The sequence below is a fragment of the Neophocaena asiaeorientalis genome, unplaced genomic scaffold, assembly GCF_003031525.2.
Source record: "Neophocaena asiaeorientalis asiaeorientalis breed wild unplaced genomic scaffold, Neophocaena_asiaeorientalis_V1.1 scaffold25, whole genome shotgun sequence".
Lineage (NCBI taxonomy): Eukaryota > Metazoa > Chordata > Mammalia > Artiodactyla > Phocoenidae > Neophocaena > Neophocaena asiaeorientalis.
Genome location: NW_020172492.1, coordinates 3,512,524 through 3,530,556, shown reverse-complemented (window position 1 = coordinate 3,530,556; position 18,033 = coordinate 3,512,524). Strand labels below are relative to the sequence as shown.

General features: G+C 41.9%; 1 protein-coding gene and 1 pseudogene across 3 annotated transcripts in view; one reads left to right on the top strand and one right to left on the bottom strand.

Moving 5' to 3' along the window:
* The window catches only part of LOC112395160 (uncharacterized), a 404,375-nt gene that overhangs the window by 336,607 nt on the left and 49,735 nt on the right, over positions 1–18,033 (bottom strand). The window lies entirely within an intron of this gene.
* On the top strand, positions 6,332–9,157 carry LOC112395159 (protein FAM71A-like; annotated as a pseudogene).

Below are 18,033 nucleotides of genomic sequence, written 5' to 3'. Positions count from 1 at the left end.
CCCCCCCCCTGGGGCTGCACACCAAGCTGGATGGGATCCAACCCTGCCCACCAGTGGGCATGCAGCCACTGCACAAGGGAGGGCCTGGCAGTCAACTGGGCCAGGGGCCAGCCTCACCTACCAGCACACCCATAGTAGTCAGTCCCACCACAACAGAAGGACCCATGCAGTCCACACAGGGGGCACCCCTAGAGTGTACAGCCCTGGTGACAAGAGGGGAGTGTGCTGCTGAGCCCCACAGGACATCTCCTACGTAAGGTCATTTCTCCAAGATTGGGACATGTAACTGACTGACCTAAAACACAGAAATAAACACACAGAATTAGGCAAAATGAGGAGACAGAGAAATAGGTTCCAAAGAAAGGAAGAAGACATAACCCCAGAAGAACTATGTGAAGTGGAGGTAAGCAATCTACCTGATAAAGAGTCTGGGGCAATGACCATCAAGATACTCAACAAACTCAGAGAAGAACGGATGAACGAAGCGAAAAGTTCAACAAAGAGTTAGAAAATGTAAAGAAGAGCCAAACAGAGCTGAAGAAAACAGTAACTGATACAAAAAAATACACTAGAAGGAATCAACAGTAGACTGATACAGAGGAACAGATAAGTGAACCAGAAGACAGAGTAGTGGAAATCACCCAAGCCGAACAGAAAAAAGAATTTTTTAAAATGAGGATAGTTTCAGGCACCTGTGAGACAACGTCAAGCCTACTAAGATTCACGTTATGGGGATCCCAGCAGGAAGAGACAGAAAAAAGGGCAGGAGAAATTTATTATTATTTAAAGAAATAATAGCTGAAAACATCCCCAATCTGGGGAAGGAGACAGACATCCAAGTCCAAGAGGAAGAAAGAGTCCCAAACAAGATGAATCCAAAGTGGTCCATAGCAAGACACATTATAACTAAAATGGTAAAAATTAAAGAGAAAGATAAAATCTTAAAAGCAGCAGGAGGGAAAGCACTAGTTACATACAAGGGAACTTCCACAAGACTGCTAGCTGACTCCTCAGCAGAAATTTTGCAGGCCAGAAGGGCGTAGCACAATATATTCAAAGTGATGAAAGGGAAAAAACTACAAGCAACAGTACTCTACCCAGCAAGGCTATGATTCAGATCTGAAGAAGAGATAAAGAGTTTTACAAACAAGCAAAATCTCCAAGAGCAGGGAACTTTAACACTCCACTTACATCAATGAACACATCATCCAGACAGAAAATCAGGAAGAAAACACTGGTCTTAAATGACACATTAGACCAAGTAATTATATATATATAAAACATTCCATTCAAAAGCAGTAAAATACATTCTTTTCAAGTGCAAATGGAATACTCTCCAGGACAGACCACTTGTGAGGCCACAAAACAAGTCTTAACAAATTTAAGAATATTGAAATCTCATAAAGCATCTTTTCCAACCAGAACACTATGAGATTAGAAATCAACTACAAGAAACAAACTGCAAAAAACACAAACACATGGAGTCTAAACAATATGCTACAAACGAACCAATGGGTCAATGAAAAAATCAAAGGGGAAATTTAAAAATATCTTTAGAAAAATGAAAATGAAACATAGTGTTCCAAAATCTATGGGATGTAGGGCAAGTAGCTCTAAGAGGGAGGTTTATACAAGCCTACCTCGGGAAACAAGAAAAGTCTCAAATAAATAACCTTATATCTAAAGGAACTAAAAAAAAACAAACAAAACCCAAAGTTAGTAGAAGGAAAGAACTAATAAAGATCAGAGCAGAACTAAATGAAACAGAGACTACAAAAACAAAAGATCAATGACACTAAAAACTTGATCTGATTTAGATCAAGACACTAAAAACTGCTTCTTAGAAAAAAATCTAAAAAATTGATAAACCAGGCTTCCCTGGTGGCACAGTGGTTGAGGGTCCGCCTGCCGATGCAGGGGGCAAGGGTTCGTGCCCCGGTCCAGGAGGATCCCACATGCCACAGAGCGGCTGGGCCTGTGAGCCATGGCCGCTGAGCCTGTGCTCCGCAATGGGAGCGGCCACAACAGTGAGAGGCCCGCGTACTGCAAGAGGAAAAAAAAACCTAAAAAAAAAAAAAATACCAGAAATACAAAGGAGCATAAGAGATTACTATGAACAATTATACTCCAATAAAATGGACAACTAAAGGAAATGGACAAATTCTTAAAAATGGACAATCTTCCAAGACTGAATCAGGAACAGACCAATTACCCTAAGGAAATTTAATCAGTTAAAAAAAAAAAACCTCCCACCAAAAAACATCCAGGACTAGAGAGTTTCACAGGTGAATTCCAACAAACATTTAAAAAGGAGTTAACATCTATTCTTCTTCAACTATTCCAAAAAAATTGAAGAGGAAGGAATACTTCCATACTCATTCTATGAGGCCAGGATCACCCTGATACCAAAACCAGACAAAGGTATCACAAAAAAAGAAAATTATAGGACAATATCACTGATAAACATAGATGCAAAAATTCTTAACAAAATATTAGCAAACTGAATTCAATAATACATTAAAAGAATGATACACCATGATTAAGATCACTCTATCTGCAAATCAATCAATGTGATACACCACATTAAATAACTGAAGGAAAAATCATACTATCATCTCAAAAGATGCAAAAAAATCTTTTGACAAAATTCAACCCATGTAGGGTAAAAACTCTCAACAAAATGGGTATAGAAGATACCACACCTCAACATAATAAAATGAAAATGCAGCCTACTGAATAGGAGAAAATACTTGCATATATTCGATAAGGGGTTAATACCCAAAATAGACAAAAAACTCATACAACTCAACAGCAAAAAACAACCCAATTGAAAAATGAGCAGAGGACCTGAATAGACATTTTTCCAAAGAAGACATACAGATGTCCAACAGACACATGATAAGATGCTCAACATCACTAATCACAAGGGAAATGAAATCAAAACCACATGAGATATTACTTCACACGTGTCTGAACAGCTGGCTATTATTAAAAAAACAAGTGACAAGTGCTGAGAGGATGTGGAGAAAAGGGAACCCTCATACACTGTTGGTGGGACTGTAAATTAGTACAACCACTACAAAAAACAATATGGAGAGTCCTAAATCAATTGAAAATACAACTACTATATTATTCACCAATTTCACTTCTAGGTATTTACCTGAAGAAAACAAAAACACTAATTCAAAAAGATACATGCACGCCTATGTTCACTGCAGCATTATTTACACTAGCCAAGATATGGAAGCAACTTAAGTGTCCATCAACGGATGAATGGATAAAGAAGATATGAGATAGACACACATAATGGAATATTACTCAGCCATAAAAAAGAAGGAAATCTTGCCATTTGCAATAACATGGATGGACCTAGAGGGTATTATGCTAAATGAAATAAGTCAGACAAAGAAAGACAAATATCATATGATTTCACTCATACGTGGAATCTAAAAAACAAAATAAATGAACAAACATTATAAAACAGAAACAGACTCATAGATACAGAGAACAAACTGGTAGTTGCCGGAGGGGAGGGTGTGAGGGATAAATGAAGTATTCGAGGAAGATTACGAGGTTACAGACTTCTAGCTATCAAATAAGTCACTGAATGTAATGTACAGCATAAGAAATATAGTCAATAATATTGTAATAACTTTGGTGACAGATGTTAACTAGACTTATCATGATCACTTTGTAATCTATAAAAATATTGCGTCACTATGTTGCACGCCTGAAACTAATATTGTAAGTCAATTATACTTCAGTAAAAAATTAAAATCAATTTTAAAAAAAAGACAAAAACAAGGGTCCTGTAAATTTCAACTGTGGTAAATATGTTTACTAAAAACCCTTGGAATATTAATCTAAAACAAGAGTAATGGGGCTTCCCTGGTGGCGCAGTGGTTGAGAGTCCGCCTGCCAACGCAGGGGACGCGGGTTCATGCCCTGGTCCGGGAGGATCCCACATGCCGCGGAGCGGCTGGGCCCGTGAGCCATGGCCGCTGAGCCTGCGCGTCCGGAGCCTGTGCTCTGCAACCAGAGAGGCCACAACAGTAAGAGGCCCGCGTACCACAAAAAAAAATAAATAAATAAATTTTAAAAATCAAGTAATCAGCTCAATAGATGCAGAAAGAGCATTTGAAAAAAATCAATAATCCTTCATGATAAAAATGCCCAGAAAACTAAGAACAGAAGTGAACTTCTTAAACTTGACAAAGGGCAATTCTGAAATAAAACTACAGCTAACAACATACTTTATGGTGAAAGATTGAATGAGTTCCCCTGAGACAGGGAACAATGAAAAGATAACTGCTCTTAACCCATCTATTAAATGAGCAGGAGTGTGTGTGTGTGTGTGTGTGTGTGTGTGTGTGTGTGTGTGTGTGTTTGTGATAAAATTCACCACTGTAATTTTAGAGTGTACAATTCAGTGGCATTCAGTGCATTCACAATACTGTATAACCATCACCACTATGTAGTTCCAGAATTTCTCATCACCACAAAAGGAAATCCTGTACTCCCCATTCTCTGCTCCCTCCAGCCCTAGGCAACCACTAATCTAATATCTGTCTCTATGGATTTGCCTCTTCTGGCTATTTCCTATAAATAGAATCATACAATATGTGGCTTCTTTCACTGAGTATAATGTTTTCAAAGTTCACCCATGTTGTGACATGTATCATTCCTTTTTATGGCCGAACAATATTCCACTGTACGGAGAGACCACATTTTGCTTATCCAGTCATCTGTTGAGGGACAGGTGTGTGTATTTTAACAGAAAGATAGCCTTTATCCTCAAGGAATGAATCTCTATGGTGGGATTTCAAGCATAACATCAAACTGGAGATAAGAGAGTTGGCAGCAAGGGCCTTTCTCAGAACTTTCAAGTCACAATTTAGAAATCACTTGTTCTGTGACTAGCTCTGTGGGAGTGGCAATGAGGGGGGATGTCTAATGGTACATGCTCCTCACAGGTGTCAAGGCTTCCAAACCACTTCTGCCTGGTAGGGAGGTTACTACAGGACGGCATCTGGCAGGCTCTTGGAATCAAAGCTTACATCTCAGGCTACTCACCCCCCATTTCACTGGGGGAGGACATGTCATAAGAATAACTAGGTTTCCACACACAGGCTGTTTGCACAAGCATAAAGGAAGGGAGGATCTGAGTGATCCCCTGGATAATTTAATCCCCAGGTCAGCCCAACTGCTGTCTTGGGTTCTCTCCATAACATATATACACGCATAAAATTAATTACGCAGCTTCTAATAATGCACCAAATAGGTCTTCTTAAAGGTAGTTAAATCAGTCCAGTTTGAAAACATTTGGCTGGGCCAAGCGTTCTTTGTGAGGCTAAGTACTGTAGTGGTTCAGAACAAAGGCTTTAGAATCAGGTAGACCTACATTCAAATAGTGCCTCTGCTACCATTAGCTCTGGGAATTTAAACAGGAGATACAACCTCAATTTCTTCACCTATAAACTGGGAACAGTAGTTAACGGTACCAAACTCAGTGCATTCTTACCACTGTATGTGAAGCATGCAGCATGGTGCCTAGGAGAAGCAATTTTTAATGTGATTATTAAAAATCACCGTCGTCAACGTTTACTGAGATTTTATGAAAGGACAGACTAAGGATCGCAACTGCCAACTCTACGTTATTGGATACAATTAAACCATGAGCTTAAATGGTTCAAATTTATCCCATCATCTTACATTCCTATAGATTTCATCCAGTAGCTGAATTTGGGGGAGGAAAAGAAAAAGGACCCACACAAAAGTTTCCCAGTTGAAGACATTTTTATTTCGGTACACACCTGAGTCCCTGGCAGGATGGGCCTGTCCTCCGCGGGAGGACATGTCCTCCCCTTCCTTTGGGAGAGGATGGGGGCCCTGCCCTGAGGGGGCAGCTGGGGGATGAGGCAAAGGGCTATGTGACAGTGATAGGTCACAATGAGGCAAAGGGCTATGCGACAGGGATAGGTCACAGTGAGGAAAGGGCTATGCGACAGGGATAGGTCACAGTGGGCAAAGGGCTATGCGACAGGGATAGGTCACAGTGAGGAAAGGGCTATGCGACAGGGATAGGTCACAGTGAGGAAAGGGCTATGCGACAGGGATAGGTCACAGTGAGGAAAGGGCTATGCGACAGGGATAGGTCACAATGAGGAAAGGGCTATGCGACAGGGATAGGTCACAATGAGGAAAGGGCTATGCCACAGGGATAGGTCACAATGAGGAAAGGGCTATGCCACAGGGGTAGGTCACAAAGGGCACCAGAGGATAAACAGGCTGTGCCAGGGGCTTAGGCTGAGAAAGTGGTTACTTCTCTCACTGGGACTGAAGTTCACCACAGCCTCTTGGGGAGATAAAAACCCAGAAGCAGAAGTGAGGTGAGGCAGAGGGGGAGCCTACCGTACCGCTCTACACACTTGAGGAGATTCAGCCTGGGGCCCAGGCGCCCTACAGCGTCCCCGCTGTCATCATCCGTGCCCCTACCCACACCCCTGCCTCTGGGAGACCCTGAGGCAAAGGTGGGGGCCTGTGGGGCGGGCTTGGAAGACCTGCCGTAGGGCCGCCGGTGTGTGACATAGGAGCACCGCAGCTCGCTCTTCTGCCAGTGAGGCCGAGGGAGCGAAGAGCCAGGGGCCCGCCTTAACCGCGCTGCCTGTCGTGATCAAAGGCAGCCATGAGTGGGGACTCTCTGCTCCCGTATCACACGGCCCAGAGCAGCACCGGGGGGGGCCTGTTCAACACCACCATGGGGAAGCTGCAGCAGCAACTGCGCAAGGGCGAATACGACATGTTCAAGGACACCCCGGTATTCGAGAGCGACTTCATCCAGATCACCAAGAGGGGAGACCTGACTGACGTGCACAACTGTGTCTGCATGGTGACCGTGGGCATCACATCCAGCAGCCCCGTCCTCCCACTCCCAGACACCATGCTGCTGGCCCGATGGGTCACCGGCTGTGAAGAGCACGCTGAGCACGGCCAGGCCGCCAAGGGCAAGAGCCACGAGGCTGCAAAGACCTTAGAGCTCACCAGGCTCCTTCCCCTGACGCTCGTGAGCATCTCCACTCACAATCGTGCGAAACAACAGCTGCGCATGAAGTTTGCCACTGGCCGCTGCTGGTACCTGCAGCTGTGCGCCCCTCTGGACGCGCAGGAAGACCTCTTCACCTCTTGGGAAGAGCTGATTTACCTCCTGCGAACACCAGTGGACGGTCTCAGCCGCACCTACACCGTTCCAGCCTGGGACATGATCTGCCTGCCTGTGTTCGAGGAGGAGGAGGACGGCAGGAGCCCGGCAGTGGAGGATTTCCAAGGCAAGTGGGATCAGGACCAGGTGAGCATCTGCAGCCTCCACTCGTGCTCTGAGCTGGCCGGGGCCACGTCTGCAGCTTTTGCTGGCGGGGAGGGGATCCACTGGACTCCCACAAGCCCGATACCATGCCCGATGTGGCCACTGCAAAAGCAAAACCTACAGTGCTTGACAAAGCGTCAGCATTGCGGGCAACGACAAAGGTGCAGACAGCAGGGGTGGCAGGAGGCACCGCAGCGGGTGCTTTGAGCGTGGCAGTGATCAAGTCTCCTGCCCCTGAAGAGCAGAGCACGGCCACAGCAGCCACAGCCAGCAACGGTCCAGGAGGAAGCAAAACCAGCATAGCCACTGGGGGCACTGCCAGAACATCCCTGAGGAGCAGGAAAACGGTGCTGCGAACAATTCAGGGTATGCTTGGCAGGTGCCGTGAACTAGTCAGGGTATGCTTCCAGCACGTCCACCAGCCTCTCCACGGAGGCCGGCATGACGGTGGTCGGAGCAGAACCTACCAGCAAGACTGCTGAAGGAAGAGCCGACAAGGAGGGCAAGGGGACCCTCATCTCCACCTTGCCACAGGAAGGCAAAGTGAGTGAACAGGATGGCAGCTCACAGAGGGTGTCCCAGGCCCGCAAGGGAAGAAGGGAGAGAAGGGAGCACTGGGGAGAGGACAGAGCTCTTACAAGCCCCTCGCTCTGCAGTTCAGTGGAAAGCCACCACAAGGCAGCGGGGAACAAGACCATCCAGAAAGCAGCTGGCCTGTGCTCAGGCGGCCGCAGAGCCACGAGAGATGACCAAAAGGACAAAGGCCACGGCAGCCCGGGGGGCAGCGAGCAGGGCACTGCTCACAAAGGCATCAGCCGTGCTCCCATCACCAACGAGTCCAGGACCTCGCACAAATCGGGCAGGAGCTTATCTACAGCGAGTTCAGGTCCCACCACCGAGAGACTCAGTAGGATTAGCTCTTTCTTCAGCAACGTCAGAGCCAGGCTTACTACAAAGACAGTGGCCTCCTCACGCGATAAATATGTGAGCATCCTGGCGAAGCCAGTGGAAGGGACCCGAATGGAGGCCATCGTAGAGACAGCAGAGAGTGGCCAAGGGCTGGAGATCACTGGAGGTGTGACATCTGAGACCATGGAGCCAGTGACCGCTGAAGGCCATCAATAGGACCTAGAGCTGGGAGCTGCAAAGGGGACCGGGGCTCAGGGAAATACCCCTGGAGAGCCCATTTCAGCTTCCTTACTGCAATTTAAATAAAACACCAAACAATCTGAGAATGCATGCAGTGTTTTGTCTGAATTTCTAGGTCCCGAAGCCCAGCCGTAGCCTCACAGTGGATTCTGTGATGTCAGCTGTGCCACAGTCTGAGACCCAGTGTCCAGTCAAGGGCAGCCCCACCTCACACACATGGTCAGTGCCAACAGCAGTGCTGCATCTGGCTTCCACTCCTTTCTGGCTTTGCCCCCCAGGGCCATGGCTCAAAGTCACACTATGGTCTGGGAAGCTCTCCTTCACTATCCCCCTATTCTTTTTATAAACGCTTATTGCCCCTGAAGGTCTGTAAACAAAGCAAGAACAGGACTCATGTCCCCTCGGGCTATTCAGTGGACAGAAATAAGTATTAGCTAGCAATCAGAACCGCAAGCACTCTCACCTAGACTTAGCCATTCCCTGCCCAGGTATTAGCTCGCAATCAGAACAGCAAGTATTAGCTAGCGTGCCATCGTGAGCATACCACTCGATGACATTGCACAAGATAAGCAACCCCGTGAAACTAGCACCTGGCGAAGCATCGGAACATCACTGCAACTCTGGAAGTGCCCCCTTGCAGTCACTCAAGGGTAACCACCACCCTAGCTTCCAACACCATAGATGAATGTTGTTTGCTTTTTCAACTTTACATACTGGAATCACATAGTATGTGCTCTTTGACTCCGGTTTCTTTCCCTTAACATTATATTTATGAGGTTTGTGCATGACTTTCCTGGCGATCGTCCATTTATTTTCACTGCTATACAGTATTCCATCCCCAAAAAAAAAAAAAAAAAAAAAAAGAATAATGACAGATAATTATGAGTTTAATTCTTATGTATATGACTCAAGTTCAAAAAATCAAGTATATATGTATTGGTAATTGAAATGTTTTTCTTCTACATGAATTAAGAAATAGCTAATCACAATCACATACAATTTCTATTTACAGTGGGCCTGTTCAGTGAAAATAAAAATAGAATTCATTGAACATATTTGGACCCTCCTTTTTAAAAAGCAGTTTGAATAGATATCTAAGAAAACGTTAGTTTTAAATATTATTTAAGAGAGGAAAGCATTTGAATAAGAATACATATCCAATTTCATTTTATTTATGAATTCTGAATTTTTGCTTTATTCTAATGTCTTTCCAAGGGAAGGCAGGTGGCATTCCCATAATCAAGTAAGGTTTCACTCTAGTGTCCTCAATGAAGAAGTTTCAACACAAATTGTTATATGAGAATCTTTTAAGAGACTTTAATGTTTTAACTCTGGAGCTGAAATTAAGACACTAAGCATGTTTGTGTGTGCATGATAAGCCTTGCAATGGTAGCTTTCATATCTATCTATCTATTTATTTTCATGATAGCTTTTAGAAACTGATTCTCCCCACCCCTCCCCTAGACCTTCTAAATAGCCTAACACATTCATTCAATTTGGAAATGTATCTTGGCAAAAAGTTCTCCCCACCCACCCAATTTATAACAGAGCCTCAAAGTAAAATTGTTCAGAAATCAGACCCATGAGGGAAGATTATTCTATCTGCCAAGGTAATGCTATGTGCTATTGTTTACACACACCTTTTTGTTGATAGTTACCCTGGAACTCAAGAAGCCACACTGTCCTCTGGGGAAATAAGATTAATCACATGTGATGATATGCTGACATGCTGTTATAGAGTATTTCAGTGATACCATAGCTATAACAATCTTAACTTTCAGATGAATACATTTTGTTCCTAGTAGGTTTTAAAGGGATGATATAAGCATGGTATCAAGGTTTTATTTAGCAATGGACACTAAAAATAGTTACATGCACAGACATTATCCCATTTCTAATATCTTTGGCAGCAAGGCCCTGCTGTGGATTTAGTTCTCACTCATTCATTTATTCAATTTTCTTTTTCTACTAGAGAAAAACTAAGACATTTTAATGAAAAAACACAGTAAACTTATAGTATATAGACATCTTTAATGTCCATTTCTTCTTTCTCTTCACCTTCAGCTTTGCCCACTCACTCACCCCTCCCCTGTCTCAACACTAAAGTCATGAAATCATAACCACAGAGACTGAGAAAAATATTCAAGGTATTGAGGACATTTCTACCCCTTGTGCTGATTCCTAGTCCTTCTCCATGGAAATAGTTTCTTTTTTTTTTTTTTCAACAAACACTGGTTGGCATATGACAATGTAAACAAAATTTTGCCCAAGGTTTGTTGTATACATTCAAAGTCTATCATATGACTATATCAATAAAGTGCCCCGGAGTTGAGAATACCTCAATGTTCCTGGGGTTAAAAATTCGGTAACATTTCTAAGGCACTTATACACTGAATATCTCATATCACTGAGGTATCTTAATAAATCATTTTTTATTACAGAGAAAAGTATACGTTTGCAAAAAAGGTAAGGAAACAAGATATAAATCTATGGTAAAAGTATATTAATATATGTTTTTCTTTCTTTAAAGAAAAAGTATTTATTGAGATTCAACCAAATGTAGATCATTATGCTAGGAACCACGTGCAGGAGAAGGGCAGCGTCAGAGAGGTTGAAAATATTACGGCAACACTGAAAAATTCCAAAATAATTTACAGTCTGGGGTGGGGGAGAGATTAAAATAGACGGAAGGTTAATTATTAGTGTAACATAACATTATTTAGTAGGTAAGGATATGTATTTGAATCCGGGCTTCACCAATTTTAGCTGGTGGCTTTCATTTAAATTTTCTGAGATGCTTCCTCACCTGCAAAATGAGGATAAGAAGAGCACCCTTCCCATGGAGTTCGAGGATTAAATAAGAAAAAGCTCTTAGCACAATGCTTGGCACTTAGTGGGCACTAATGTAGACAAGGTCGTAAGAACTTGGAAATGGAGTAGAGGTACACTGGAACAGAGCAGTTCAAAGAGAACTTCAGACACGAGGGAAGACTTCAGCAGGAACTTGAAAGATGCTTAGGATATGAGTGGGCAGAGATGACGGGATACTGTCACAGTCTGGGGGGATGGAGCAACAGAGGAAGGACAAACGTGTTATGTGTGCTGGACCAGTGCAACTAGAGTGAAGGTGTGCACTGAAGTTTACTAGGATGTAATACCGGAAAAGAAAGCAGAGGCCACATTATGAGGAACTTTGAATAAAAGGCAAAATAATCTGTACTTTATTGATAACAGGGAGTAATTACAGGTTGCTGACTTTGCATATTTATCAAAAGTATTCATGTAAATTTATGAAATTTATCCTTTGACAACAAACTTCCAAAAATAAAGTCCACAATGGTAATTAGAATAACTGACCTGTTTAGAAGTGTTTTTAGATTTTCTAAACCATAAATCACAGTCATGTCTCTGCTGTGTCTCATTCCATTTCAGATAGATGTACAGGGCTCTTTGACTTTCAATGGAAAATATGATAGTTACCCTACTTTTACCTAAGAAACTAAGAAACTAAACATGCCTGGCCTTCTGAGGTCTCTAAGTAGAGGAGAATAACACAATAGTAAACAGAAATTACTTAGTGAGTCAACTGTGTGCCTAGTCTTGAAGAAAAATGTCTTCAGCCTTACATCACTCTGAACACAAACCAGCTATCATCAGATCTCATTAATTAGATAAGCAGACCAAATTAAATTTCATAATACTTAACTCAAAGTGATTTTAGGGTACACCAAAGATTCCAATGTATAGTTTATATCTTTTGAAATATTTTAAAAAATAAACTAATGGAAGTTTTTAGTTTTAAAATTCCAGAACTCTTAAAAATTTCAAATCCAAAACCTAATACAAGCTTCCATGTATAGCATTTCAGATTTTAAAATATATTCTTTTTGATTGTGATTAACAATAAATATTAAAGTATGGCATATATGTCCTTCTTCAGACATCATAATGAGATAAATGAGTAATTTTGGGTCTTGGTAGAAATTCCTCTATTATTCTAAAATAAAAGTTCAGTAGTAGATGTACAGAATCATGGATCCTCTCTGACCTGGATTCATTATTTTCTTTTCCGTCAGTATAGAAATGGCTCAGGACCAAATCTAAAAATTTATATAAGGTATATCTAAATATAGATATAGTAAAGCACTTATCCTCTTTTACCAATGAAAACAGCTTTCAGCTCCAGTGCCCAGTCTTGCAGCTGGGAATTATAACACTGAAAGTTAGAAATGGCAAGAGACAAAACCGTGGAGGAAATAGTTTGGGGTTTGGGGTGTTTTTTAATACCTCCAATTCCACGCATCAGCCTCCTGAAAGAAAGATACATTTTACAGTATCTTAGATCTTTAAGGCAGAGAGCCTTGTGTTCAGGAAGCACGTTTCTGCCTTTCTTTCAATCAGTCCTAGTTATCAAATTCTCTGTAAATTAACTGAAGTCAATCTGATGAATTAAATAATACTCACAAGATTCAAATGAGTGATGATAACATAAGTTATCAATACACCTTGGGAGGGCATGGGGACTGAGGGATCCGTATTTTAATAGATATGTTTTCAGATGTACTGCTTTAACCATTAGTGAAAGAATTTAAGTGCTGACTCTAAAAGCCAGGAGGGTACTAGGGGAGAGATGCTTTCTAACAGAATCCCCTTGAATCAAATCATTCAGACGACCCAGTCATCCTACCAGTCAGGTCAGCACTGCCTGAGGATAAAGGAACCATAACCCTACCCGCCGACTGAGCACTAGGTAAAGGGTCATCACCAATTCCTCGACTCCAGGCACCTCTGTATACATAGCTTAATGGTCTGTATGGGAAGGACCTCCGTTCCTATTCAGTTCAGTTCCACAGCCATTTACTAAGCAGCCAAGAGCAGTAAACAAAGCACTACGTGAGCTAATTCGGGGCTGCAGTTCTCGGCCTGGCTACCTAGTGACACGATGACCTGCTGCTGTCAATCGTGGGAAAGGAGAGCACTTGTGATTAATACAAAAGGCACTGCTCATCCCTGGAAAGTTATTTAAGTTCTTCTTCATCTGGATGGCCAAAATCTCAGGAAATTCCCAGCATGGCTTGTGTGTGAACATGCAGTACTACGAACAAAGGTTAAGCCCCACCCATGGGCAGGGTAAGCGGTCCATCCTCTCCTGAGGCCACAGCAACTACTGCTCCTGACTGCCCCTCCACCAGCCCACAAGTGTGTCCTTGAACTGCAAGAGGAATTTTGGAAGAGGCTTTGCAGAATAGCTGTAACCTGGTGGAGGTCACCTCAACAGCTCTAATCTTAAAAGAGCTGAGTAAAATAAAATATTACTAGATTGAAAACTTCTTGAGTGCAACAACTATATTTTATAATCCATTGTGACATTCAGCATAATCCCTGATGTCTAATGTTCATTGAGCAAATAAGTGAAAACCTGAAGAGACTGGAAAAGGAGGACTTGTTGAGAGCAGTTAGGCTAACCGGATTGGGAATTTTAAACTGGTTTAGCATCCAGATCTTTTATGCAACTGAAATCTTTTATGATCAAAGGGGAAAACAGAGAAAGAGCAAGTGTGGAAAAAAGATGAGTCAGGAACTTCTGGCCCCTCTCCTCCCATCCCCCTCGCCTCTACTGGTGGCCCTGAGGCATCCCCTGAAACCTTCAGGATTTCTCTGAGCACAGGTTAAACACAAGCACACCAAACCTCCAATTCGCTAACTGCAAGGATAACATTTAACCTGGTTTATCATTGCAATTCTAGCACGTGTCACAGGTTTTGGCAAAGAGTTAAGTATGCAGTAAACGTGAATGAATGAACGAGTGAATGAGCATAGGATTATAACATTTAATGAAATGTAGGATTATAACATTTAAATAAACTGCTCAAGGAAATGGAGTAAAGTTTAAAAAGACTCAATAGTGACCAACTTACTCATCCTAGGATTCGTATATAATTACCTTTAAAATTTTTTTAAGTCTAAACAGAAAAAAAAATCCTCAAAATATATTCAGAGAAGTTTTATTTTACTGTAGTAAATATAATATTCATTGGTGAGGGTCTTCAAGTACAGAAAACTAATTAATTAAGAAACAAACTCCATTTCAGAAGGCACTATTTCATTGTGCTTGAGTAGAATGAACAATTCACCTCTAAACTCACTCACGCTCACTGTTACCTTGAAATTGAGCTATGCATTATTTACTATTCTTTCAGAGAATTATCTTTCCCTGGTCACTGGCCACAGCTGCTGAAGTGAGTGGTTCTTTCCTCAGGTTCCTGATCTAGCTTCGCTCCAATTTCACACTGCCTTTATGCTACGCAAAATTCATCTTCAAGTTACAGCTTACAGGATGTTTTCCCCCAACCCAGAGCATTATACTCATGTTTCAATCACAAACACAGGTATCCTTGCCTGAAGGTTCCTCAAATGCAGATCCCTCCTAGAAGCTTATCAGGGGCATTTCTTAATTAGAACAACATACACTGGTTGCTAAAAGACAAAGAAGTGTATAATGCTTGCTGACAAACTGCACTGAATTTATAAAGCAAATTTATCCAAAAACAAAAACAAAAAACAACTCTGTTCTTCCCTGCAGTCAAATGAATGTTTTCTACAGCAAGCTATACATTCAAAAATCTTTTGACAGGGGAGCCTTTTGTACATTTCCAATTTCTGGAAATAATGCAAAAGTGGTTCCAAAAGTTTAATTAAATGTATGCATACAAAAGCACTCAGTTATAAGACCAATACTGTTTATACTGATCAAGTTCAATGAAAATACTAACAGACTAAAATATTTTGAGACCTGGGAGCAGATTGCGAAGGTAGAAAAAACTGAGTTCTATTAGAGAATATCTTGTCTATAACTCAAGGTTTCCATCAGTCATTATTAGCTTTCACTTGATTTTAGAAATTCCATGAAAGAGATTATGTAAGCCATTGGATTTAGGTCTACAATTTTGCCATATGTTCCAAATCATAAGGATATTCTAAGATTGATACACTCGGTTCAAAAGTTTAAAGTTCCAGGAATTCAAAGATTCACTTTGTCCCCTCTCTTGAAGGATGGGTACTTGGTAACTCAAACAACTTCTAAGGTTTTTTTGTTTTTTTTTTTCGGTACGCGGGCCTCTCACTGTTGTGGCCTCTCCCGTTGCGGAGCAGAGGCTCCGGACACGCAGGCTCAGCGGCCATGGCTCACGGGCCCAGCCGCTCCATGGCATGTGGGATCCTCCCGGACCGGGGCACGAACCCACGTCCCCTGCATTGGCAGGCAGACTCAACAACTGCACCACCAGGGAAGCCCCAACTTCTAAGCTTAGCTCAAGAAATATATCTGCAAAAACTTGAGCATAATTGATACTCAAACCCCGTGACTCATCTCTAAAACTGCGATTTTGTTTCCACTGGAAAGCTCTGAAATTCTCCAAAACCTATCATTTATTTGAGTCAGAACATTCAAGCAATGGAGGAAAAATCCGCTTTTAACATCTGGTCTATCCACACACTCAATTTTAGCTTAAATACCTGTACTTCCTAGAACAAATTAGGACCACTCATTTTTCTCTGTTCTCAAAATTTCAATATGCTCAGATTTCTGGTCATAACATACAAAGGTACAACTTGAAATGCACTCATATGCATCAAATTGGTTCTCTCAAAATCTTTTAACTGATTAAAAAAAAAAAACTTTATCTAAAAAAAGCAGCTCAATGAATATCTTCAATAACTTTCCATCCCCTGCCCATCCAGCACCACATTCTACTTCAACTTCTTCCAAATATGCCATAACCAGGAGTCCCCAACCTTTGCGGCACCAGGGACTGGTTTCGTGGAAGACAATTTTTTCCCTGGAGGTGGAGAAATTGTTCACGGATTGCTCAGGCGGTAATGCCAGCGACGGGAAGTGGCAGATGAAGCTTCACTGGCTTGCCTGCCGCTCACCTCCTGCTGTGAAGCAGCCAGGTTCCTAACAGGCAGCAGACCTTTGGGGACCCCTGCCATAAACTACTTAAGGGCTAAGGGGAAGAGAACAAAAGAGAGTTTCAAGCTTGATCACTTTCTCCATCTGTGCTATTACCCTGGCTTGCAAAGTTTATTGCATGAACTCCGTTAGTGTATAACACAATGAAAGATGTACACAAAAATAATTGTTAAAGACAATTATTAAATACATGATTAATTTTTTTCTTTTCCTTGCAGATGCCCTGTGACAAATGAACTCAGTTTTTATTGATTCTAAGGTGATAGGCATTTTCTGTCTCTTGATCTTGGTTGTAGTTACAATGTTTAAGTTACATCTATAACAGGTTACAAGGCAGACACTTAAGATTTGAATTTTTTACCATATGTTCATTACCCCACTGTAAGAATATGTTCAAACAGAGCAGCTAGGTCTTCCCAAAATTAACCTGGGTCTCAGCTGTCACATATGTAAACTAGTGATAATAATGCTGCCTTCATCTCATGGCTGTAGAATTTATGTAACCATGTGAAGAGCAATTTTCTGTACAATAAAAATTTTCTTTGCAAAAAAATAATAATAACGTCAGCCACCACTGAATTTAAGAAACAAAGGTTAAGAGCATTTTGGTTATTTCCAATTGTTTGGAAATCTCTGCAGAGCTGTCATTTCCTTCCTGCCTCTTTTCTCCTGGCCTTGGTAACGCATATTGCTCCAACCCGCTCCAATACCTATTCAGCCAAGCAGAGCCTGGCCTGACCCCTGTAGTACCCTTGGGACTTGAGGCTGCTCTGTTGCAGTGCTGATACCAGACTCTGAATACTGGGCAGGGCACCAGGAACCATTTTTGCCTTTTCAGAAAGCAGGCATTGACTTTCTAAGCTTACTCTTAATGGAAAACCCCTTTCCCCAAAGGTTTGTGTCTAAATGATTCTCTGGGTGTTTCTCCTTGTATTCTCATTCCTTTGTCCAAAAGAGAAAGAGAATGAAATCTAAGTAGAAGGCTACCCTGGTGACAAAGCTTCTTCCCTTTATTTTGAGATTGGGATCTAGCACCGTGAAAGCAAATTTGTGTTGAATGCTAAAGATCGTTTTGTTTTAGGCTTTAATATAGGGGTTTCCCATCACATTCTGATGAGCACTGTTAATGACTTTTTTTCGTAAGAAAACAAGTCCTCATTCCCTCAGCAAAGCTTAAACAAAAACTTACACATAACAGAACAAGATTTCAGGAGAAATATGCAGCTATTTCTCCATGGAGTGCAAACATTTTAAGCCATATCAGTTTACAGGATAGCTGCTACTCTTAAGCACTCTCCTTGGAGCAAGAAAAGTCTTTAGAGAACAACTTCCACGTTGGATGCTTTAACAATATTTTCAACATGGTTTTCCTAATCGTCAGTTTAATTTCACGAACTGGTTTTGTGGCACACTGCCAGACACCATCACAATTTTCAGCAAATACACTGAACCACTCTTGAAGTTGCAGCCAGAGAGCCAATAATCTTTTTGCATAAATATATCAGTCTTGGGCTTCCCTGGTGGCGCAGTGGTTGGGAGTCCGCCTGCC